This window comes from Felis catus, chromosome A1 (assembly GCF_018350175.1).
Source record: "Felis catus isolate Fca126 chromosome A1, F.catus_Fca126_mat1.0, whole genome shotgun sequence".
NCBI lineage: Eukaryota > Metazoa > Chordata > Mammalia > Carnivora > Felidae > Felis > Felis catus.
In genome coordinates, this window is record NC_058368.1 from 175713624 (window position 1) to 175738218 (window position 24595).

The 24595-nt window shown below is 50.7% G+C and overlaps 1 protein-coding gene across 2 annotated transcripts in view; it reads right to left on the bottom strand.

The window, feature by feature from the left end:
• Positions 1–24595, bottom strand: part of LOC102899270 — a 123782-nt gene that overhangs the window by 48633 nt on the left and 50554 nt on the right. The window lies entirely within an intron of this gene.

Here is a 24595-nt window from a genome sequence, read left to right on the forward strand (position 1 = left end):
CGGGCACCTCGGAGCCGGGAGGCCGCGAGCAGGAGCCCTTTTTTGTGTGTATCAGCAACAGGACGACACTGGCCTGTGTTTAGGCATCATTGTGCCACTGAGCTGGCGTTCTAAATGTTTCTTTGTTCATTCAGTTATACAAGCATGCTCAGTAAGATACGTGCATTTTTCCTGTGATGTCATTTTTTTTCTTATATAGTACAAAGTGTGCATCTCGATAGCATCTATGTCTGTCTATATATAAACACACAGACACGCTCACACATGCGCAAGCACACGCGCATAGAGCTTCTTCCTTCTCCTTGGCACTCCGTTCTGCATAAGGCAGTCGGTCCGCTGAAATGCAGCCATCATCATCAGCACCTTCATGATTATGTAACTAACACATCTTCTATGTTTCTATTATGTCATATATTTGAAATGTACAGAACTCTTCAGTGACTGCCACTTCACCAGGAAACGTACATGCATTGTCTCCCCTCCTCACAACAGCCCCACTGGTAATTTCTGTTTCCTCATTTTGCAGCTGTGGAGACGGAGGCTCAGAGATGTGAAGCCGCTTGCCCAGGGTCACACAGCCAGAAGTAGGGGAAGGCAGCCCTGGATCCGAGCTCTGCGGGATCCCACCTCCATGCTGCCTCCTTCCCAGCATTTCAGGACCCAAAGGGACCTGAAAGAAAGGCCAGACAGCTGGCTGAGTTAGGAGACGCCTGTGGCTGTGCAAGTTTGCCTCTATTTCAATAAAGAGCCATTCAGGGAATGGGGACCATGACCGTGGCTGCACAGACCAGCTGGGCTCTGGGGACTCGATGGAGCCGCCCAGGCATCGACAGCCCCAGCACAATAGATCTGCTGACCCAGCAGTCAGAGGTGAGCCCGGAGGTCACTGGCCCTTGGCCGAGAAGAAGGAACACAGATCTGGGATCCTTTTCCACGGACCACACAGGGAGGGTGACAGAAGTCTCTGAACTCAGATGGCCAACCTCAAAGCCCACTGGGCATTTGTCCCAGGCCTTTGGGGTCAGCCCTAGATTCATATGCAACCTGCGTGTCTGACATTTGCTAGGCATTTTCACATGCATCTTTCCACCAATCCCCGTAGTGACCCTTGGAGAATAGTACTTTTAATATCCCCATTTAGAGAGGAAGAAAGGGAAGCTCAGAGAGGTTCAGAGTCGGCCCCAAGCTCACACAGCTACTAGGTGGTAGAATTTCACTCCATGGACTTTCACGTCCATTCATTCAATAAACATTTATGGCACGTCTACACTGTCCAGGCACTGTTCTAGGCCTTTGGAATACACAGCTAAACAGAACAGACAAAATCCCCACTCTTTGTGGGGCTGACATTTGAGTGCCACGGTGCCGGGGTCCGCGCACTCACTACTGAAATAAACTAAGACCCCGGTCATGTGGTTGTGGAGCTTGAAGTAGTGGAGGAGATAGGGGTGCAGAACATTTCAGAGCACTGCAGAAAGTTTGGGGGTGCTCTGACAGGTGTCGGCAGAGGGGCTGTGGAACAGAGGGTGGGCATCAGGGAAGGATTCCTGGACGAGGTGGTACCCGAGATGGTCCCGGCAGGATCAGCCAGGGATGGGACCGTCAATCCAGGTTGAATTCACAGCTGGCAAAGTAGCCCGAACCTGGTTTCTTTGGGCTGCTGTGCTCGGAGGCGCAACAGAGCTGCCCAGACCTGATTTGTCCTCCCAAATATAGCTTGAGCAAAGGCCCTGAAGCCAAGAGGCAGGGCTTTGGTTCAGGGAACTCTGTGTCTGGCTACAGTCAGGGGTTGATAGGGCTGAAGAAGAGAAGGGGCCTCAGGCTTTCAGGAAGCACAGTAAGTTTTGAGCAGGAAAGTAGCCCAACGGCTTTGATGGTTTCAAACATCACTCTGGGGCCAAGCAGAGGCTGAAGTGGAGGTGACAGGGAATGGGCAGGGCTCTCCAGGCCATAGCAGGACTGGGAGGGGGCTTCTCCAAGCCCAGTGCTCTGAAAATTGTTTTTTAATTTATCTTTTCAGAGGCAAAATTGTCCTTGCTCATTAAAAAATAAAAGAAGAAGAAAGGAAAGGAAAGGAGAGGAAAGGAAAGGAAAGGAAAGGCTGAAAATAGGTGGGGAGAAAGTTCTCTAACAGCAAAGTCAAGCCCAATGTTCTCTTTTTAAAACATTTTATTATGAAATAGTTCATGTCAAGGAATATACGCAGTTTATATTGGCTTATAAAGCATGATAAAAAAAGAAACACCTGTGACCCCACCGCTCAATAGTGTAAGAACTGTAACTTGTTGGGGTGATCAGAGCTGAGGTGGGGTCCCCTTTGATGCCCCCTCCAGTCCGCCCCCTACATCCCCACCTACCATGAGCTAACTAACTATGAGGTGAATTTCATGTTGGTCTCTTCGTCTTCCTTTGTCTTTTCTGCTTACAAATATAAACGTGTCCTCAAACGATATAACGCTTGATTTGCTTGTTTTCAAGTTTTATTAAAAACGTATCTTGGGCCCTTCTGCCACTCTGCAGTTTTAAATTCAGGGCTACGTGTCTCCGATTCACCATGCTGATGCATGAAGCTGTAACTTATTTGCTCTCGCAGGTAGATGGTACGTTCACTGTATGCATACACCCCACCTCATCTGTATCCTGTCCCCTGCTGGCGGGCCTCCAGGTGGTACCAGCTGATGGAGGGGACCATCTCCAACGGTGCCGGTATAGGCATTCATGTGTGTACCTCCCAGAGCACCTGTGCACGAGCTTCTCTAGGAAACCTCAACGGTGGACTTCCTGGGTTGCAGGGCACCCAGGGCTCTTTCCACGTCTCTGCCCCAAGCGGGTCCCGGCAGTCCCCGCTCCGGCCTTAGTACCAGCATGCTGGGGCCCAGAGTGCGGCCGCCCCTTGCAGGCAGGCCCAGGCCGGCCCCTCAGTCATTTCCCGGGACTCAGCAGGCTCCCCAGACATCCCTCCTCTGCCAGCAAGACCAGCAACCCTCCAGCTGGCTCCTAATTAGGTCACAAGAGAATTACTCTCTCACTCTGGGTCTGTTCCACTTCCTTCAGCACTTGGGCCTAGGCAGGCTCTGTTCACAAGCCACTGGGTCCAAGGAGACAGAATACTATCAACTATGGAGCCGACTGCCTGCCAGGCACCATTCAAAGCACCTTCCCTGTGTACGAACCCACTTGATCTTCACAACAGGCTGCACGAGGCGAGGACTACATTATCCCCATTTTATAGATGAGAAGCTGAAGCACAGGAAGTCCGGGAGCTTGCCCAGAGTGACGCATGTTGGAAGCAGACGGCAAACCCAGGCAGCCGGGCTCCTGCACTCCCCACCACTCTGCTAGCTCATCTCTTAGAAGACGGAGAGAGGCGACTCCTTGCCCATTCCTAAATCCGTCAGCATTCCTTTCCATGCAAGGAAAAGAAACAGAACTTGAATAAATGTAAGCAAAAAGGGCACTTACTGGCTGGCAAAAATAAATCCAGAAGCACAGGTAGAAAGCGGATCTCGGGACCCACTGTGTCCCCGGGGGCAAACACTCAGAAACCTCTCCCTCCCTACCTCTCTCTATCCCCACCTTGACATCCCTCCCTGTAAGTGTGGCCTTTGTTTTCTTATCTCAGGAGGGGCAGGAATGTGGCTTCGCCTTTCAACAGATCCACCGGTTCCCATTAAAAAACAAAACACAGGGGGGCGCCTGGGTGGCGCAGTCGGTTAAGCGTCCGACTTCAGCCAGGTCACGATCTCGCGGTCCGTGAGTTCGAGCCCCGCGTCAGGCTCTGGGCTGATGGCTCGGAGCCTGGAGCCTGTTTCCGATTCTGTGTCTCCCTCTCTCTCTGCCCCTCCCCCGTTCATGCTCTGTCTCTCTCTGTCCCAAAAATAAATAAACGTTGAAAAACAAACAAACAAACAAAAAAAACAAAACACAGGACACCTGGGTGGCATAGACTGTTAAAGAGTCTGACTTGATCTTGGCTCAGGTCATGATCTCACAGTTCGTGAGTTTGAGCCCCACATCAGGCTCTGCACTGACAGCATGGAGCCTGCTTGGGATTCTCTCTCTCCCTCTCTCTCTCTGTATCTCCCCTGCTTGTGTGCTTGTGCTCTCTCTCTCTCAAAATAAATAAATTTTTTAAATGTATTTAAAAAAAACCCACAAACAAACAAAGCAAACAGCAGGGAAGGGTGCTGATGAGCTCATTCTGGGCCACCTATCCTTTCCTGAGCAATACCAGTGGCCAGGGGAGGCTGGCATTGGCACAGGGAGGATCAGGGGCCCCATCCCAGGAGGGGGATAGCACAAACGCCCCTTTCCCAGCACAACCAGAGCCGGAGATGGTGAGCAGGGCAACTGACCTGCAATGCTAGTTTCGTGTGTTACCAGGGCCCTGGTGTTCCTGTGCCAAGCAATGGAATAAGCCTCAGGGGTCCCTGCCTCCTCTCTGGAAATTCATCATGGCATGGGCAGCCCTTCCTTTTTGAGTAAGGCCAAGGTCATTACCCAGGATCCAACTAGGCTGAAAAGAATTCTTTTCTTAATAGCTTTCCATTTGGCATTCAGGGAAAGGAGGTTTCCACTAGGTATTTTTAACCAACAAAACCTTCCATGCACCTAACCCATGGAGAGCCCCAGGACCAGCTGAAAGAGTGTGAACATTATGCCCAGACTGCTCAGGGGAGCCACAGTGCCTTGGGATGGGGGCGGGGGGGGGGCAACGAGGCCACTCAAGAAAGCCCAAGGAGGAGCATGTCCTTCCTCTTCAAGGGGAATGGGGCTCAGGGCACAGGGAAGGGAAACAGAAAGCAAGGCAGGGGACACATGATTTGACATGAGCACATGCTACATGGGCTGGCCTGGCTCCTCATTGCCCACCTTTCCCCTAAAACCCACCCAACCCTCATCTAGCCCTGGGCTCCCGCCACCCCTGTGGTCCCTGGCAAAGGCCTGATACGTCCTCAGTGAAACCAGGTCAGAGAGCATTCGAGAAGCAGCTCAGGGAGTCAAGCGGACGCAAATCTGGACAGCAGAACAAAGCCAACCTGTCGGCCAAGGAAACTCAATCCGATTATGCCCCGGAGCCCCCGTGGCCGGAGCAGCCTTGTGACAGAGAAGAAAGGGCGCTTTCATGGGCCTGGCCCTGCCTGCTAGCAAACCGGGCCCTGCCAGTGCCCTGCCCTCTCTCTAAGCGGCCCCACGGGACCTGCTGGCCCCTCACCCAGCCTGGGGATGGGCATGGGGAAGGGACCCCTTCACCAGGCCTCAGAAGACACGGGTAGTGGGAAAGGGACCTCAGGAAAAGCCACAGGCAACGAATGGCTTCAAGGTTAAGTCTCGGGAGATAAAATAGACTGTGTGTTTGTCCTGGAAATTGGCTCATGGACAGATTAAATTTAGGAGTAACTGGGGCAGATACGCAGGGAAGCATGTTTCCTTAATGAGCCTGTCTTTATTTAACTGCTTAATCATTTACTGGGCCAAAAAATCTGGAGGTGACTCCAAAAGTCACGAGGATGAAGACAGTGACAGATTGAGTCCTGTCCAACTGCCTCAAGGGCTGGGCTCCTATGACATCAGGTCCCTGTGCCCATCGTCCTTGTCACCCTGATGGGACAGGGCTGGACTGCACTGATGGCCCCAGTAACCCCCATGGGGCACAGCTGCTTTGCTCGGGAACCGCTTTTCTTTGACACTTCATTTTCCTAACAGGGAGGTCACTGGGATGGGCAGTTAACTTGGGCACTGCTCCCTCCTCCTGCCCTGATACGACCCCCTGCCGGCTAGTTAGTTCGAGGAGCCCTCCAGCCTCCTGTGTTCCCTCCACCACACTTCTCCTCCATGTGCCCATTCATTCCTTCATTCCTTAACAAAGAGTTTTCCAGCAACCAACACATAGTGTTCCTGGTGTGAAAACGTGGTGTTGAAAAGGTCCCGTGAACTGGTTGCTTTCATGAAGCTTCTTACAGCCCTGCGGGGGGTTGGTGGCCTGTAATCCAGCAAAGCCTTCCATTTTTTCATTATACGCTGCAACAAGGGCACTGAAGAAAAAGAGGGAAAAAACTAGGTTCAGGGGGAGGGGAGAGGAATGAATGGGTGGAGCACAGGGCGTTTTTAGGGCGAGAAGGCTATTCCGTGTGCTACCGTATTGGTGGACGTAGACCCTATGCATTTGTCAACACCCACAGAATGTACGACACAGAGAGTGAGCCCTCATGTAACCGGGGACCTTAGTTAATAATAACGTACTGGTATCGGCTCAGCAATGATAACAAGTATACCAGCCTAATGCAAGATGTTTAAAATAGGGAAATCTTGGAGGGGGGGTGGCGGGGAGGGAGTACAAGGGAACTCCCTGTACTTTCTGTGCAATTTTTCTGCAAACCTAAAACTGCTCAGAAAAATAAAGTCTACTAAAAAAAGTGAAAATAACTACAAGAGACTCTGTTGGGGAGCCTGATCTACACTTGGGCGTCTGCATGGGCGTCTGCTGCTGGAAACCACACTGATTGACCATTATTCATCCTGGGTCACATCTCCCCTGCAGGGAGGGCAGGGTGCGACTGTTTAGTGAGTGCCTGTTATGTGCAGCTCATCGCCAGGCAATGCTCATCTGCTACGCTTGCTATAGAAGTGGGGGAAGGGGTCCCATTCTAGGGGATGTACCAGGACCAACATGGGGAGAGAAGAGGAGTGGGAATGGGTATGGTTCACAACAATAGAGCTAGCATAACAATTTCTATTTGGGGAGGAAACCTTTCATTTCATAATACAGAATGTGGGAAAGCTGAACAAAGTGCTCATGGCTGGTGGATGTACATGGGATACTTCTCAGTGGGCCATAGAGAGGTGGAGCCTTTGAGGGGGGAGGCAGAGACTTTTGCGGTTAGCAAAAGAGGACATAGACTCGAAAAGGCTGAGAAATGCTGTACTATCACATGTAAACTCACCACCGCATGTGAGCAAGATGATATGATTCCCATTTTCCGGAAGGGGCCACTGAGGTATAAGGTTAAGTCACGTGCCCATGTCACCCTGCTAAGAAGTCTACCGAGGTAGAATTCTTTGTGGGTAGAACGGCACCCACAAAGGCAGCAGCCATCACTGCCAATAGGGTGGTGCTGGGGGGTCTACTGGATGCCAGTGGTGCTCCTTGAGAGACTGGAAGTCATGGGCCATGAGTCAAAGGGTCAGCGGGTCACATTCTGCCTCCAAGATGTGTGTGCGATGGTGGCCATGGGACCTACATGGGGCTGTGCTCCAGGAGAGGGACCTGCAATCTTGATAGTCTCCAGAAGCCAGGGGTGGCATCCTAGGAAATAGAGTAAAAGCTTCATTCATCTGGATGTCACTAATGCAGGACACTATTTAACTGGCCTGGGCTGAGCCTGATCAAAAAGGTCTGTAGAGCTAAGATGTGGGGGGAAGGACATTTAACCTAGGTCAGTTGGCTCGTCAGGTGTCTTACGTTTCTGGTGCTTTTTAAAAAGTGGGAGCGGGGGACGCCCGGGTGGCTCAGTCGGTTAAGCGTCCAACTTTGGCTCAGGCCACGATCTCGCGGTCTGTGAGTTCGAGCCCCACGTCGGGCTCTGTGCGGACCGCTCGGAGCCCGGAGCCGGCTTCGGATTCCGTGTCTCCCTCTCTCTCTGCCCCTTCCCTGCTCACGCTCTGTCTCTGTCTTTCAGAAATGAGCAAACGTTAAAAAGCAAATAGACAAAAAGTGGGAGTTAATGAAGTCGTGTCGTGGGTAATTTCAAGAGCCTGTTTCCCTCTTCCTCCTAAAAGCAGGTCCTAGAGGACCTCCAAAAGGCTAAGTGTCATTAGCCACGTTAGGGTGAGAAGACAAAAATGATCTGGGAACTCTGAGCTGCAGCACATCCCCCTCTGTGCCACCCCTCGGCCGCAGCGGACACGCCCCCTGCCCACGCTGCCCAGTACGGGTACCAAGCATGTGAGAGAACGGCTGCTGTGCTGAGAGGACACGCGCGTTTCATTCCATTTCATTTCAATTAGTTTAGATCCTGCCTGTCTTCGGGATTTCACGTCTGTGTGGCATCCCCCAGGTATACAAACTTAAATTTTCTTTTCTATTAAAAAGATAAATAAATAAAAATAAAAATCATGACTCAGCTCACATTAAAGAGTGCTGCCCCTCCGGACAGTGCCGATTTCTCCCTCCTTCTGTCCAAATTCCTACTCTCACCGCAGCACCACGGCGCCAGCTCTCCTCCTTAGCACACCGCGATGCCACAGAAGACTTTTCGCACCTGCTGAAGTGGCAGACACCCTGCGAGGAGACTTCTTGCGGCGCAGAGGGCAGAGGTGACTTTCCCAAGGTCTCTCAGCACTGAGGGGCAGAACAGGCCCCGAGAGGCCTGAGACCCGTGTGGTTCTGAGGAGGTCTTACTTCCCACAATGCCCCGGTGCCCCAAGCTCCTGGCAGAAGAGGCATTTATTTCTCCAGGCCAGCCAGTGAGGGCTGGCTGGCAGAGGGCGGCCCTGCTGAGCACTTGGAGCCATAAGATCTAAATATTTGCACCAACAAACAAGCATATTTGTGAAGCACCAGCCATGTGCCAGATGCTTGCTGGCCTTGAGGATACAGCATTAGACGCCACAGACAGGACCCCTCCTGGTCCCCTCCGCAGCTCCAAGCCAGGCGAGCACATGACAGGCACCCAGCCGTCCTGTGCGGGAAGGATTTTTTTTTTTTTTGGAGTCGAGGGGATGAGTCAGGAAACCTTGATTCCCTAGTATCTGATTTTCATGAGGTGCTCTGCACATTTTTTTTTTTTAAAGAACAAAAGAAAAAAGTTTCAACCTGCAAATATGCTTGGGAATCACTGAAAACAACACTTCTCCTGCAGGAGACTGGGAAATGCTCATCAGCCTTTGAAGAAAAGGGACGGGGAGGCAGGAGGCAGCCAGGGAAGTGGACAGAGGCCTGGGTATGGGCTTGGCATGCCTCACTTCTGAACCCTTGCTCTGTCCCACTCACTGGCGGGGTGACTTTTGGAGAGCTTCGCCAAGTCTCAGTGTGTGTCATCTGTACAATGGGAATGTGGTAACACCACATCTTATATGTGACATTGGGTGGGTCTGTGCCTGGCCTGGGGTGATGCTCCACGAACAGTTTCCCTGTCCTTCACTTGGTGGCAATATGGAAGGCAGGGAACGGAGGAGAAGGAAGGGAGGTTGATCAGGGATCATCTGGCTGGCCAGCCTGGGCAGACTTTGATCACCAGGTAAGAAAGTGGGAGTCTCTAACTGTCACCAGGTTCCATGGTACAATACTGTGGACAGTGAAACCGAGCAAAGCACACGTGCTCTGCCCTGAGCCTCCCAGCTCCTTACCTGCTTGAGTTCTGGCCCCTCAGGCTGCCCATCCCAGCCTGGGGTCCCCACCCCCGTGCAAGCACAGGTCGGCTTCAAGGGGAGACCTAAGCAGCCCTCAGAAAGGGCCGGCTGGCCTGTGCACACATCCTCTCATGAGGCGCCCACTGGGGCCCAGCCCAAGATTGCAGGAGAACATGACCAGGTTCCCAGGGCCCTGCCGGAGACCATGTGTTAGGAGCAAACATCGATACCACTTTCTGTGCTCTTTCTGCTAGAGGCAAAAGCTAAATGCGGCACGTGCCTCTCTGAAACCACAGCTTCAGATGGAAAATCAATGACAAGGGCTGAGTCCCAGCTCTGTGACCTTCCTGCTGTGGACAGGTCACCTCCTTCAAGTCCTACATACCAGCCTAGAGGCTTCTGGAAAGTAGAAGCAGCTATCCAAGCCTCAGTTTCCCTTTCAGAAAAATGGGAGTGGAAACACCTCCCACACGCGGTTTACAGTAGGTGTTTTCTTAAGTTAGCAGTTCTCCCAGTTGGGGTCCCTGGGACCGCAGCAGCACAGGCATCAACTGGGAATGCTAGAAATGCAAATTCTCAGGTTCCAGCCCAGATCTAACTGACTTCTAACTCTGGGGGTGGGGCCCGGCAATTTGTTCGTTTTAACGAGAACTCCAGGGGTTTCTGACGCTTGCTGAAGTTTGCAAGGCACCGCATTACGTAGCCCGTATGGGAGCTTCCAGTCTGACTGCAGTTGGCTGGGGGCAGAGCTTGGGGTGCGACAGACCCGGGAGAAGTCTCCGTGCCTCCACTTCTAGCCAGTGGACTTGGGCAAACTGGCTGCTCTCTAGGCCTCAGCTTCCTCATCTGCGAAAGGGGAGGGATATGTGACTTTGCAATAAGGCACCAGACACAGTCCTGTCAGTGTCTAGAACACCGGAAGGGCTCGGTAAAGCGGTAATTACTATTGTTGTTGGTTTTCCTCTTAAACAATCAGGTACCAGGGATTTATGTTCTGAGAAAGGGTCAAGTTTCTCTGGCTTGAACCCCTACCATCATCCCCCAACTAACGTTCCCATAAGGACTGGTGAGTAAATTGCTAAAGGGCCCTCTGCTACCCATCAGATGGGAAGCTTTCTGCGTTTGAATGAGGCCAAGGATTTCAATTACCCGGGATTACAAAGGAGGGCCTCGGATGCACCATATGGCCTGGGCCCGGTCGCCCCATCGTTCTGTGTGATCAGAGACTCTCGTGTGAGATATTAACATAATATCCCTTCCAAAAGCGATTACAGAGTTGCAGGCAGCAGAATGTCATTTGGTGGCCGCGGCCCGCTCTCATCAGCGGCGATGACTAAACAAGCTAATCAAATCAGCACAAATTTGCACACGGGCCCGGCAGCTGGGCCTCGAAATCGCCATGGCAGAGGCATAATCCTGCCGTGGGATGGCTTGACTAATGCGCTCCCGGTGGGCAGCCGGGCCCTGGTGGGCGGCCTGGCAAGTCTTCACGGTGAGGGCGGATGCACCCACAGGCCACCACAGCATTGGTCTTGGAAGGGACCAAGAGTCTGCATCAGCAAACAGCAAACCGAGAGGAGAAGGAAGGGTAGGCATCTGTGCCCCAGTCTCTCCAGCGTTGCTGTATCACCGTGTGTGTGTGTGTGTGCGTGTGTGTGTGTGTGTAAATACAGACAGAAAGAGAAGACAGAGGGAGACTGGCTGTCACGTGCACTTTCCTCCCATCACTTCCCGAGAACATGGACTCTGGAGGCTGCGTTGGTTCAAGTTTCGGTTCTGTCATTTGCTGTGTGTCCTTGAGCAAGATACTTAATGTCTCTGAGTTCAGTGTCCTCGTTCCGAAAATGGGATTGGTGAGGGGCACCCGAGTGGCTCAGTCAGTTGAGCATCTGGCTCTTGATTTTGGCTCAGGTTATGGGATCAAGCCTTGTGCCGGGCTCCGTGCTGGGCATGGGGCCTGCTTGACATTCCCTCTCTCCCTCTGCCCTTCCCCCACTGGTGCAAGCACGTGCACACACACACACACTCTCTCTCTAAAAAATATGGGCATGGTGAATGTTCTAATCTCTTGAGGTTGTTATGAAGATTAAATGAAATATTGTAAAGTTCATCACATGATGTCTGACATAGTGTTCAATAAACGGCAGTTATTATTATTATTATTATTGTTATTATATTGTGCAACAAACTTCACCGTGGGCCTTCAATGTGCCAGGCCCCAGGCTCTGGGAATGCCAAGTGAAGGATGATGCTGTCCCTGCCTTCAAGGAATATATAACGCAACGGGGGTGCAAATGGGTAAGAACAACAATATCCCGTGATGAGTTGTGAGAGAAGAGGCGAGCAGCCGGGAGGTACAGAGTGCCCACAGCAGAGCGCCCCAGCTTTGGGGACCTGGGAAATCATCCAAGAGGAGGTGATCCCACAGCCAGTTTGGGGAGAGGGAGGTGGGATCACGTAGGAGAGCAACAGCGGAAGCAGAGACCGGAAGTCAGAAACAGGTGCCTGGCTGGGCTTCCCGAGTCCCCTGAGAGGCAGAAGTGGGCAATCTGCCCAAGGTCTGGGCTTCTCCAATCTGAGACGAGATCAGAAGGTACAGCCACATCCAAGGAAGCTGGGATAAAGGGACACTCTCCTGGAGAACCGCATCCACCGAATCTTGGCTCCCAGGCAGGAAATGGAGGCACCTCTAGGGCAGCAGGAGAGAAAAGAGGCAAGGAAGGTGCCTCCCTGCACACGCCTGAGCCAAGGCCCTTCCCAGGCTGCCGCTCTATCTGCAGAGGAGTGGGGTGCCAGCTCAGCACCCCCCACCGCAGTCGCCTCCTTTTCTACCTCACAGATTGTCAAAAAGCCGATGCAATTACTGACTTTATACCTATCTCTTTTCAAAACCTAATTCACTAATTTAAACAAAAACTTCCTAGCACTGCCATAACTGGAAAGCCAGTCCCATTTGCCACTGAGAGAAGACAGCTGTGCAAATAAAATGGACACCAAACAAGGTTCTACGTCTCTCTCGTCAGATGCTGTCGGTTCCTGAGGACGGGGGGTCTGGGTCTGGGAGTGAGGGGGTGGAGGTGGAGACGAGCAAGTGTTCCGAGAGGTGACAAAGACATCCCAGCACCCAGGTGAGACTCCTCCATGTAATCACAAGGAAGGAACGAAAGTTGAAAGGGGACAAATGCTCGCTGGTTAATTCAGTGTAGACCGCTTCCCCGTTTGCTCTGTTCTCGCAGACCACAGGTCCTCATCCCAGCTACTAGCCCGGCCCCAGGGGAGATGTTGGCCCCAAGAATCTCAAAAGCCCTTTCTAACTATAAAACTCTCCGCTGCCCTGAATTTATCAGCTCTTTAGGACAGGGAGACATGACAAGGCATGAGCCACAGGCCACCGCGCCTGTCCTGAGTTACTCCCACCCAGTGACGCAGACCGGGATGACACTGCCCGGCCTTGTGGCCTCTGGTGTGGCTCGGTGGGCAGGAACCACCCTCCCTCAGGAGATGGCAGTGCCCAGACTTTTCTCCTCAGACTCTTGGCCAGACACCTGCTGTGATCCTTCCCATGGCCCCACCTTAGCGACACCTGTTTCCGTGGCTTCCTTCGGCCCACCAGCCCAGCCTCACCCCTACTTCCAACTCCAGTCCAGTGACTTCACCCCTAACCCTCAGAACAGAGGCAAAGCCCCCAGCAGGCCAACGCGACCCCTGATCTACCCATGCTGCCGCCCTGGGCCGCCTCTCTCCTGACTCCCCAGCCAGCTCCCTTTCTCAGAAGACCTGGCTTCAAATTCTAGCTCTGCCACTTGCGTGCCGGAGTCCCAGACAGCTCACGTCCTCTCTCTCAACCTCAGTTTCCTCCTCTGTAGTAAGGGTCATAAGATCACTGCCCTCCCAAGGTTGTTTTGAGAATCAAAGGAAATAATATCGGCAAGGGAATTTGCAAAGGCGGCGAAACGCTGCTCCACGCAAGTGAACAAATGAACGAGGGAATCGCCGAAGGGAAGAATGAATGAACGAATGAACCTAGTAGACCTGTGGGGGATAGACAGAAAGCCACATGTAAACTCGAGGGACCGGGGTTCTTGTCCCGGCCTAGAGCCACCTGACAGGTCACCGTGGGCAAGGCACTTTGCCTCACAGGCCTCAGTTGCCCCGTCCATCGAGCAAGTTATCTCCGGATTCCTGCAGAGGTTGTTTCCAGCTTTGCAAGGTAAGCAGCGGTTCAGGGTGTGAGCCCGGCAAGCGTGCCTCTGCAGGTGCATGGTCTACCTGAAGCACAGTCTACGTCCACTATCGTCCAGGCCTGGGCAGCGTACCCAGGAGGATGGGCAGGAAAGAGCAATCTCTCTTATGCAGCAGGGTGGGCATGGCATTGAACCGTGCAGGTAAAAATACCGACCGGGCCATTTCCCAGACGGCTGACGATCTTAAGCAAGTGACGTGAGTGATGAACCTTTGCTTTCCTCATCGGTAAAATGGGGTGAACTTTACCATTCTCCCTGGTATGCTGGCAGAACTGAAGGAGAGGGCTGATTCTTACCACTCGCTGGTTCTTGCTGCATACACGTGTCAAACTCTCAACAAAAGGTAGTGTTCTTATTTTTTGCCTTTTTTAAATGTTTATTTACTCTGAGAGAGAGAGGATATCCCAAGCATGCTCTGTGCTGTCAGTGCAGAGCCCAATGCGGGGCTTGAACTCACGAACCATGAGATCATTGACCTGAGCTGAAATCAAGAGTCAGATGCTTAACCGACTGAGCCACCCAGGCGCCCCTCTTTTTCGCATTTTTAATTATCGCTGACCTGTTACAAATAGCCTTCACGTTGAACGAAAGGGTCTGCAGACAGAAAGAACATCAAGCGAAGCCACAGGATTTGGGGGTGCTCTGTTCTTCAGGCCCTTCTCGACCACACCTGGGGCGGCCAAACCTGAAGGGCCCAGAGGGAGAGCAGAGGTGAGACAGGCCAGGCCTCAGGGTGGTGGTGGCCCTGGTCACCTCCTGCTCCTTCTCAGCCCTGCCCTGGAGGCCAGGAGGGAGACCCCCAACCCCCTCCCCACCACATCCCTAACCCCTTCTGAGATCCACTCACGATCTTAATGAACAGACACAGAGACTGTGCAGGCAGAGGTGTGTGTGAGTGCACAGCACCGCGGATGACAGTGCTGACCAGGAAAATGGGAACCTGAGTCTGATCCCTGGTGCCGATGCCCCTCAACTCCGCGACCTGCGCCAATGACCCACCCCTCTGTGCTTCAGTTTCCTTCTCTGTGAAAGGAGGACGGTGTCGAGAAGACGACGTTACATCGCGCAGGGATCCTGATTAGCAATGCCTGCTTCTGGTTCACAGTCCACGCTCCACGGGTCCCAACAGCTGTGTTGTGTAGACGGCAGTGTATTTCCCTTTAGGCTGCCGTGCTGGGGGGACAATGTGGCGCGATCAGGAAGGGAATGTTGGCCCTTGAAGTAGGGCTCCTTGGCCTTCTGAAGCAGGAGGCAGTACAACAACGTGTGAAAGGGGTTCCGGCCGGGGATCCCCCCACTGGCTGCACATTCGGATGTCCTGAGGAGGTCTGAAAAATCCAGTGCAGGGCCATTTCCCAGACCAACTGCTTCAGACTCACTGGGGCATGGCAACCTGGCGGGAGGCTTATTTAAAGCTCTCCAGGTGCTTCTAGTGTGGAGCCAGGGTTGAGAACCAGGGGCTTCCATCAAAAGCACAATCTCCCGGGTCAGTCCAGCCTGGGCTGAAGTCCCGGCTCTGTTACTTGTAAGTGCAGCCCTGCGTGAGGTACACAACTCACTGGGTCTTGGTGTTTTCATTTGCAAAAAGCAAGCAGTAATACTATATCCTCACGAGGATGATAAGGATACAGAGACTCTCTGAGAAGGCAGGTAAAAGCACAGAGGCCCAGCACTTATTAAGTCCTCCATAAATGACAGCTGTTATCATAGATGTCCTTCCTTCCGATAAATTCACAGTCACAGTACAACATTAGGTAAAGGCAAATTCAACTACAGACATTCAGGACCAGAACATTTACTTATGCACTGCTTTCTTTTTATTTGCTTGTTGGTGTTTGTTAAACCCCACCTTGTTTTAGGAAAAACGAAGACTTCCAGGTGTATCTGCATTACAAATATTGTTAAGTTATCCAAAGTAGCACCTCTCACCAGACATGAATGCTTTACATGGCTTGGTTCTTCAGTGCTGTGTTTCTAGGAGGGTAAGAAACACATGAGCCCCTCCGTGGGGCTCCGTGCAAATGAAGTCACGCACGACAGACACCTTTGACGGCTAGCTGTTGCTTTCCACATTCTCAGAAGGGCCCTTGACCCCACCAGCTGTTTGCCCGGTCTTGGAAGCAGCTGATTTTGGACTCTACCAATCTGCCCTGGTTACAGAGTGAACTACAGCTCAAAATCCACAGAGGAAGGAAGGAAGGAAGGAAGGAGGGAAGGAAGGAAAGAAGGGAGGAAGGAAGGAAGGAAGGAAGGAGGGAAGGAAGGAAGGAAGGAAGGAAGGAAGGAAGGAAGATGGGGGAATGTTCCAGAAAGGCCAGCGGGTGGAGGAGAACTCAGGAGAACTGGATTCGAGGTTCACCACTCATAGAGCTTACTGGCTGTGAGCCTTAGTCCTCCACTTGATAAGATGGGGGTGGCCAGTGCTGTCGTCTGCCAATGCACCTATATCACATGGTTTCAGAGGCTGTGCAAGGGCACTGTTTGCGTTTCCTGTGGCTACCGTAACGAATAACCACAAACCTGGGGCGGGCGTGGTGGTGCCGAAAACAACAACTATCATTCTCTTCGTTTTGAAATCAAGGTGTTAGCAGGGCCACGCTCTCTCAGAAGGTTCTAGAAGAGAACACTTCAAGCCTCTGGTGGTTGTGGCATCTCTTGGCTTATGTCGGCACCACTCCAATCTCTACCTATAGTTACTGTCTCCTCTCCTGTCTTCTCTGTGGGTCTCTTGTAGGGACACCTGTCATTGAATTGAGGGCCCACAAAAATAACCCAGGATGATCCCCTCGTCTCAAAATCCTTTAGTTCATTACATTTGGACCCTTTTTCCAAATGAGGTCACATTCACAGGTTCCAGGGATTAGGACGTGGGCATATCATTTGGGATGGGCTGCCAGTTAGCCCCTTGTCAACCGTCTGAGAGTGTTTTGAACTACAACCTATTGCTGGAGGGATAACAGGTTTCACAGTGCCCGCCAGCCTGAGGGGCTGGTGACGGCAGCCTGGAGAACGACAGAACGCCATCCCTGATCACCTACTGTGTGCCAGGCAATGCACTGACTGCTTTCCACAATCTCTCTCCTTTCATCCCCACGGCAACGAAGCCAAGTACTCTGGTCCCCCTTCCTCAGATGGGGAACCTGAGGTTCAGAGGGCTGAAGTACTTGGCCCAGGTCACTCACAGCATAAGGGGTAGAACTGAACTGGGATTTCAGCCGAGGCGGATTCTGAGTCGCCCAAAACAGTGACAATCTGCATCCAGCAAGCATGCAGGCCGGAAACACTGGCTCCTTCTTCCCATGGTCCTCATCAAGTTGGCATCGCCCTGCTGATGTCAACTGCAGGGTCCTCAAGTCTACACCCCCCCCCCTCCATCCCTGCACGATGCCCCAGTTCAGGCCTTTATCACCTTGTTCCTGGACCACAGCCCAAGTACCCATGACTGCTCTTTTGGAGTTCTGGCATTTCCCCCAGCTTCCTGCTCATTAAACCCACCCACCTCTCAGCAGCTAACGTGAATTTGGGAAAACTGAATTCCAGCCACATCATTTCCCTACTTGTGATCCTTCAGGACTCACGGGTCCAAGTTCACGCTCCTTAATTGTATGATCAGTACAGGCCTCTGTCATCTGGCCACTTCTTTTTTGGCCTCACCTCATTCCCCTTCCTGAGTCATGTAGCCAAGTTGCCCTAGCACTGATCTGGCTGTAGCTCCCCACCTACAACGTGCTGTTTGCACCTCGGGGCCACTGCATAAGCAGCGCTCCCTGCCTGGAACACCACCCCCCTCTTCCAGCCCCTCTGTTCTACTTTCCAGCCCGCATACTCTTTGAGGGCAAGGGACTGCGTCTGTCTTGTTCGCTGTTCCATCCCTAGGCTCAGCATAAAGCCTGGCTCATAGCAGCGGATCAACGAACACTTCTGAATAATAAATGGACAAGTTGAAGGAGGCCTAGGGTTGACCTGAGTATCCTTTTCTGGGCTCCAGTAACAGTATTATACTGCAATTTTCCATCTCCCCCACCAGCCTGTGAGCTCATCCAGGATGGAGGGGCCCGATCTAAGGTTACAGACCCAGGACCCCAAGATGCTCCATGACATGCCTGGTTAGGTTTACCCCATGTTTCCTGTCTTTAAGAAAATGTTTTAATTAATTGCTAATATTTCAGTATCAGGTGGTCTCAAAAAAAAAAATTCAAATTCAGGTTTCTCTGAACAAATATGATCTGGCCACACTGGACTGGGTCCCCGCATGACAAAGATGGGCCGGGGTTGGGTAGCAGGTGCCCCTTCAGGCAGGACCCGGGCTGTCCAGTCCCCACAGGCCCACCCAGCCCACTTGATGCATCTTTGTCACCTGCCTGGCCCCTCTGGCATTTGAATTTTCTGGTCTCAGGACGTGTCATATTCATCTAAGAAACACTCCTTTCACCTGTGTGCTTATTGGGTCTCTGATGCATGACATGCCTTACCCGCAAGGCCAAATAAGCCAAACACTTCAGTTGAATGAAACCTGCTTTTCCTTCCTTTCTTTCTTTCTTTTTTTTTTTTTTTTGTTTAATGTTTATTTTTTTTTGAGAGAGAGAAAGAGAGAGCACAAGCCGGGGAGGAGCAGAGAGAGAGGGAGACGCAGAATCCGAAACAGGCTCCAGGCTCCGAGCGGTCAGCACAGAGTTTGACGCGGGGCTCGAACTCACGAACCGCGAGATCATGACCTGAGCCGAAGCCGGATGCTCAACCGACTAAGCCACCCAGGCGCCCCTGAAACCTGCTTTTCTTAGCCAAGAGAGAAACCAGATCAGTTCCAAGAGTCCAAGTGCCCATGAGATTTTTAAAAGCATGGGTTGTCCACAGTCCGCACACGCTGCCTCATAACCGGGCCACAGGGCTGGGTCCCCTCGGGCAGTGCTTCTCCAGTTTGAACATGTGCAGGAATCCCCTGGGATGGTGAGGGGAAGGGGTCGGTTAACATGCAGATTCAGATGACAGGGTCCAGGCGGTGCCTGAGACTCTGCATTCTAACAGGCTCCCAGAGGAAGACGGTCCCTGCACTCTTTCCACAGCAGCCTCAGCAGCACCCCCACAATAGGCAAGCGAGGCCCTGCTGCCTGGCTACCTGGAAATACATCTCCCAGGTCATTCAGGTGCTCTTGGGAGCACCACTTGCCGAGTCACCACCTCCCAGAATGTCTATTTCATTTCAGTCCAGGAAAGGAAAATACGGCAGGCAAGGGATACACAGGAGGTGAGGTGGGGAGTGGCAGGGCTTAGACATCTATGCTTTTGCAGCTGTCTTCCCCACTCCCCAAGGCTGACCCCCTTAAGTCCCAGAGTGGGTTAGCTCATGGGGTCTCAGGCTGGGAGCCCATGTGGGCTGAGGGATGCTCCCAGGGGGACCAAAAGATTGAGGCCAAGTCAACCTCATCGGCCCAGACCCCAACTTGCAAGTTTTTGTTTTGTTTTGTTTTGTTTTTTGAACAGCCTTCGCATTCAAGCTCCCGTTCCCAGCGTATTATTTTTCCTGTCGGCAGAAGGGAAGGCCTTTGCCCTAGCACGTCAGGGATCTCAGAGGAAGCAGAAAGAAAACTGACACACGCAGAACGGGTCCCAGGGGCTTCTCGCACCGAGCTTGTAAACAGGAAGTTGCAGGTACACTCTATGGGACACCCTGGAGTTTTCTGGTTTGTTTTGCTGCAGCCATTCAGACGTTGGACTCATTCAGATAAACTGGGGAGAGGATTATCAGAAAGTCACTGAGCCCACCCCCTACGCCAGCAATGCTTGCTGATAGCAAAGCTGCTGGGCAAAGATCTGCACCCAGGGAGGGGGCAGGCAGCTGGGTGGTGCCACAGGCTGCAGGGATGTGCCCTCTGATTACTCTACCCCCCTTTCTCAAAAATCCCCTGGTGCCAACATCCCCCTCCCCTTGCCAAAAGGCAGAATTTCTAGAAGCCAACCCCTGGACGGTGGCTGCAGCTGGCATAGCTTTTCAGCAGCAGGCAAGAGAAGGAAGGGGAGATTCTGGGATGCCTGCTCTTGGCTTTCATTATTGTCCCATGTTTTCAAAGTGCCAGCTCCGGAGGGGGCTGGGGAGAGAAGGGTTTGGGGATTTGTTCGGCCTAGGTATACATAAATAGCAGCAGACAAACTGTCCTTTATCAGCTATTTCCCAGGAAACAGGGAGAAAATTCTTCTCGTAAAAGAAGAGCCTCACCGTTCTGGGAGACAGCCCCCTCTTCTTCTCTCTCCCCTGTGCGGAACACTAAGTCACTGTTCCTGACACCCACCAGGAGGGACCCTGTCGGAGAGAAGGCAGGGCGGGCTGGGTGAGCTGGGCAGCTGCTAAGAAGCCAGGGTCGCTGCCAGCCAGAGCACAGAAATTCTTTCCCAGGAAAGGGGAGGTTATGTACCCTGCTGGGTAAACTGGAAATTCTTAACCACACAGGGTAACTAGAATCAAAAAGAGCAGAAAACCCGTTGTGGGCTTTACCAGGAGTTGTAAGTATGCTTAGGGGGAAAAAAATGACAAATATATTTGAATTATTTTTTCCCTGAACCAGGAAGAGGCATTTCCAATAAGTCCATCAAGTAAAGCACTCCAGTGTTCTCTCCTGTTGGTGTTTCAAGGCTGGTTTTGTTATTTCTTCACACAGATGGCCTAGAAAACACTCAATATATTTTTCTTTTCTTTCATCCCCCCCCCCTTTTTTTGCTTCAAAGAATTTAAGTCTCTCTCATTTGCTCATTTCTTGTTTCCTTTCTATTTTCGATTTAGATAAGACAGTGACTTTAAAAGGCCTTAAGACTATTTACAACACAGGAGAATTTGAGATTCTTTCTTCATAAAAATAATAGGTTCAAACCCCTGCAATCATTAACTAACATTTCACTGAGCACTTGCAGAGTGCCTGGATCTGTGCCAGTGACTTACAGCAGGGGCTTCTAGAAGACTCATGTGCATAGTTCTGTTTGTAATCCTGTTTTTCATCAACGTTTTTTGTTATAGAACTGTGAGTTCTTTATGTATTTTGGATATTAACCCCTTATCCGATAGATGGTTTGCAGATATTTTCTCCCATTCTGCCTTTTCATTTTGTTGCTCGCTTCTTTCGCGGTGCAGAAGCTTTTTCGTTTCACGCAGTCCCACTTGTTGATTTTTGGCAATCTGATTTCTGGGTATTTATCCAAAGGAAGTAGAAACAGGATCTTGAAAAGATAATCTGCACTCCCAGGGTCTTTGCAGCATTTTACATAATGGCCAAGATAGGGAAGCAGCCTGAATGTCCGTTAACAGATGGATGGATAAGGATGTGACATGTGTCTCATGCACACACACACACACACACACACACACACACACACACACACACTGGAATACTACTCAGCCGTGAGAAAGAAGGAAATCCTGCCATTTGCAACCTGGATAGACCTTGAGGGTATTACTAATGCTAAGTGAGATAAGTTAGAGGGAGAAAGACAAATACTTATACGTGGAATCTAGAAAAATTGAACTCATAGAAACAGAGTAGAATGGTGGCTCTCAGGGGCTGGGGAAGGGTAGACTGGAGAGAAGCTGGTCAAAGCATACAAACTTGCAGTAAGTTTGTTGTGTGGAAACCAATTTGACAATAAATTTGATATTAAAAAAAAAAGAAGATGAGTAAGTTCTGGGGATCCGATGTACCATATTGTGATTAGAGGCAATAATACTATATTATATAAAGTCACTAAGAAACTAGAACTTAAGCATTCTCTCTACAAGAAAGAAATGATAATTATATGACCCGATGAAGGTGGTTAGCTAACTACTATGGTGGTAATCACACTGTAATAAATACAATAAATGTATCAGATCAACATGTAGTACCCTTTAAACTTACACAACGTTATATGTCAATTATATCTCAATTAAAAAAAAAAAAAGACTGATGTGTGAACAAACCACCTGGAGAGCTGGTCAAAACAGAGCCTGATTCAGTAGCTCTGGGGCCCTGGGAGCCTGCATTCCTAACAGCAAAGTAGTAGCAAGCTTTTGAGTAGCAAAAGCTTTTACTCCCACACATTGAGTAGCAAAGCTTTTACTTCCAACCCAATCCCATCTAGTCCTCGCATAAGGTTGGCAGAATCGATTGGGGTAAAAGAAGCTAGGGGTTTTTCCCTACAAAAGGGAGGAAGACGGGCTTTAAGCAATCTTTAGTTTTAGATCAAGAAGTGCTGCTATGGAAAGGTAAGCAGATGGAGGTAAGACACCCCGGGGGCAGGGACACGGCCAGGTCTGAGACATCTTCCCTGGGCTGTGAAACATGGGGCTAAATGCTTCGGGCTTTTGAAACAGAAAATGCTTTGAAAACCACTGATATACTGTGGTTTTAAATACAGTTTTATCTTGTCATAAAGTGGACTGGAGGGATGTCTGGTGCCCTCAAGCTTAGACTTGGGTCAGGTTGGACACGGTATGGCTCCATTAAAGGTAGACTGAGTCTTGCCTGACTCGAACCTCTGCTAGCATTTTGAGGATTGACTTAGTGATAATAATACTGCAACTTTTGGATTATTATTATTATTTTTTTTACCAAATGTGGCATTACTGAATCCACCCTGGTTGGTGTTGAGAAGCTGTGCCTTGGCTTGCTGGGCCCAGTCAGCTGGAGACGGGATGCTCTCTGATTAATGTTGCCAACTCCATGGTGAAATCTAACTCTTCATGAGAATTTAGACCTACTCTGTCACTAAGTGCTTTTCACGGTGCATCTACTTAGCAAGTATCTAGCTATCAGCCATTCATCTCTTGCTACAAGGATATCAGATGCCATTCGATATAAAAACCCATGACCACCCCCCCCCAAAAAAAAGACACATGTCCATGGCTGGAACAAAATGATGAAATCCACCGGAATCGCATTCAGGGAAAGCTGTAAGAACAAATATTTGAGGAACAGCAGGTGAGAAGTGTAGATACCCAGGGCTGCTGTTACAGAATTCCAGAGCCTACTTCCCAGGGCACAACTCCAGAATATACCATGAGGACTGCCTCCTAGAGTTGTGCTCTACAGAGGTACTGAGGAGACTACCACCTCCCCCGCCCAGAGAATGGGGAATATTCTGATAACAGGTGTGGTCCCTAAACTACCACCTAGCAAAAGCGGGTTTCCTGGAGGCACTGTGTTTACGGAGCCCCAAGAATTTACTGATTCTGACAGCAATATTCCTTTGCATGACAGAAGGGAGACAGGGCAGACGGGGGAAAACTACCCAGCGGTCAAAATCTGCAAGGTTTTGCTGTGAACTATTATGGGATGGGACCGTGCCCCCGACACACAAATCGTCAGTAAAGTCGATGCAAGTGAATTTTGTGTGCGAGGGCTGGATTCCGAGTCCAGGCTGAGCCTGAGTCAGCACATATGAAGAATGAATCGTCAGACAGTTCATCAGTGACTCATTTATTCATTGACTACCTACTGCATACACACAGTAAGGCAGGAACAGGGAATAGACATGCTTGAATTTTTTGCATGTAGTGAAATACACCTAACAATATTTACCATCTTCACCATTCTTAAGTGTACAATTTGGTGCATTACGCACATTTATACTGTTGTGTAGCCATCACCACCGTCCATCTCTAGAACTCTTTTTATCTTCTAAAACTGAAACTCTGTAGCCATTAAACAATACCTCCCTGTTCCCCCTTCTCCCAGCCCCGGGAAACCACATTCTACTTTCTGTCTCTATGAATTTGCCTACTCTACATACCTCAGTGTACTGAATGGCTGAGTGACTGAATTGGTATGCATTAGGTATGCTTTCTACACATATGAGGATGTGAATGTGTATATGCTCACATATTCACACACACGCGCACGTGCATGCACACACTACCCATACCTCTGTATCTGTATCCATACCTGTATTTATATTTATCTATAAAACACAAAGCAGGACATATTCACTGGTAAAGGGATACAGACCAAGATTTTCTTTCTGGTTCTGTATCCACGGAAGAATCCTAGTGGCAATACTGTGTTCGAAAAAACACAGGCCTGAGCTCACGTAGCTACCAGGTCCATCAGAGGCCAATTTTCTAACTGCAATAGATTACCTCTTAAAAATCTCAGTGTAAGGGCACCTAGGTGGTTCAGTTGGTTAAGAGTCTCACTCTTGATTTTGGCTCAGGCCATGATCTCATGGCTCACGAGATAAAGCTCTGTGGTCGGCCTCTGCTCCACAGTGTGGAGCCTGCTTAGGATTTTCTCTCTCCTCCTCTCCCTGCCCCTCCCCTGCTCGTGTGCACGCAGGTGCATGCTCTCTCTCTTCCTCTGTCAAAAATAAATAAATATTTAAAAAAAATTTTTTTTTTAACATTTAGTTATTTTTGAGACAGAGAGAGACAGAGCATGAACGGGGGAGGGGCAGAGAGAGAGGGAGACACAGAATCAAAAGCAGGCTCCAGGCTCTGAGCCGTCAGCCCAGAGCCCGACGCGGGGCTCGAACTCACGGACCGCGAGATCGTGACCTGAGCCGAAGTCGGATGCTCAACCGACTGAGCCACCCAGGCGCCCCAATATTTTTTAATTAAAAAAAAAATCTCAGCATAAACTATGAGGAAGGAGAAAATAAGAGCCAGAGAATATAGAGCTAGAAGGCTCAAGATCTTCTAGCCCAGAGTCAACAAAAAGTATCCTACCACTCTCTTTTCTTTTACCCTGGCAGACATCACTAAATCCCAGTTGTCCAAGCCAAACATGCAGTCCCACTCCCTCTGACAATGACGAATACAAAATTGCATGTAACACAGTTCTGACCACAGACAGTCCTGCTACAGGACTCTGGGGAAAGTTTGCTCACTCTTAAAATGAGACACATAGAAAAACCCAGTCTCTTTTTGTCTCTGACAAAAAGTTGTTGCATCTAGTGCGACGACTGGGCTGCGGCAGCCACCTTGGCACCATGAGGGAAGAGGCCTGGGGCAAAACTGATAGGCTAGGATACCAGAGTGGTGG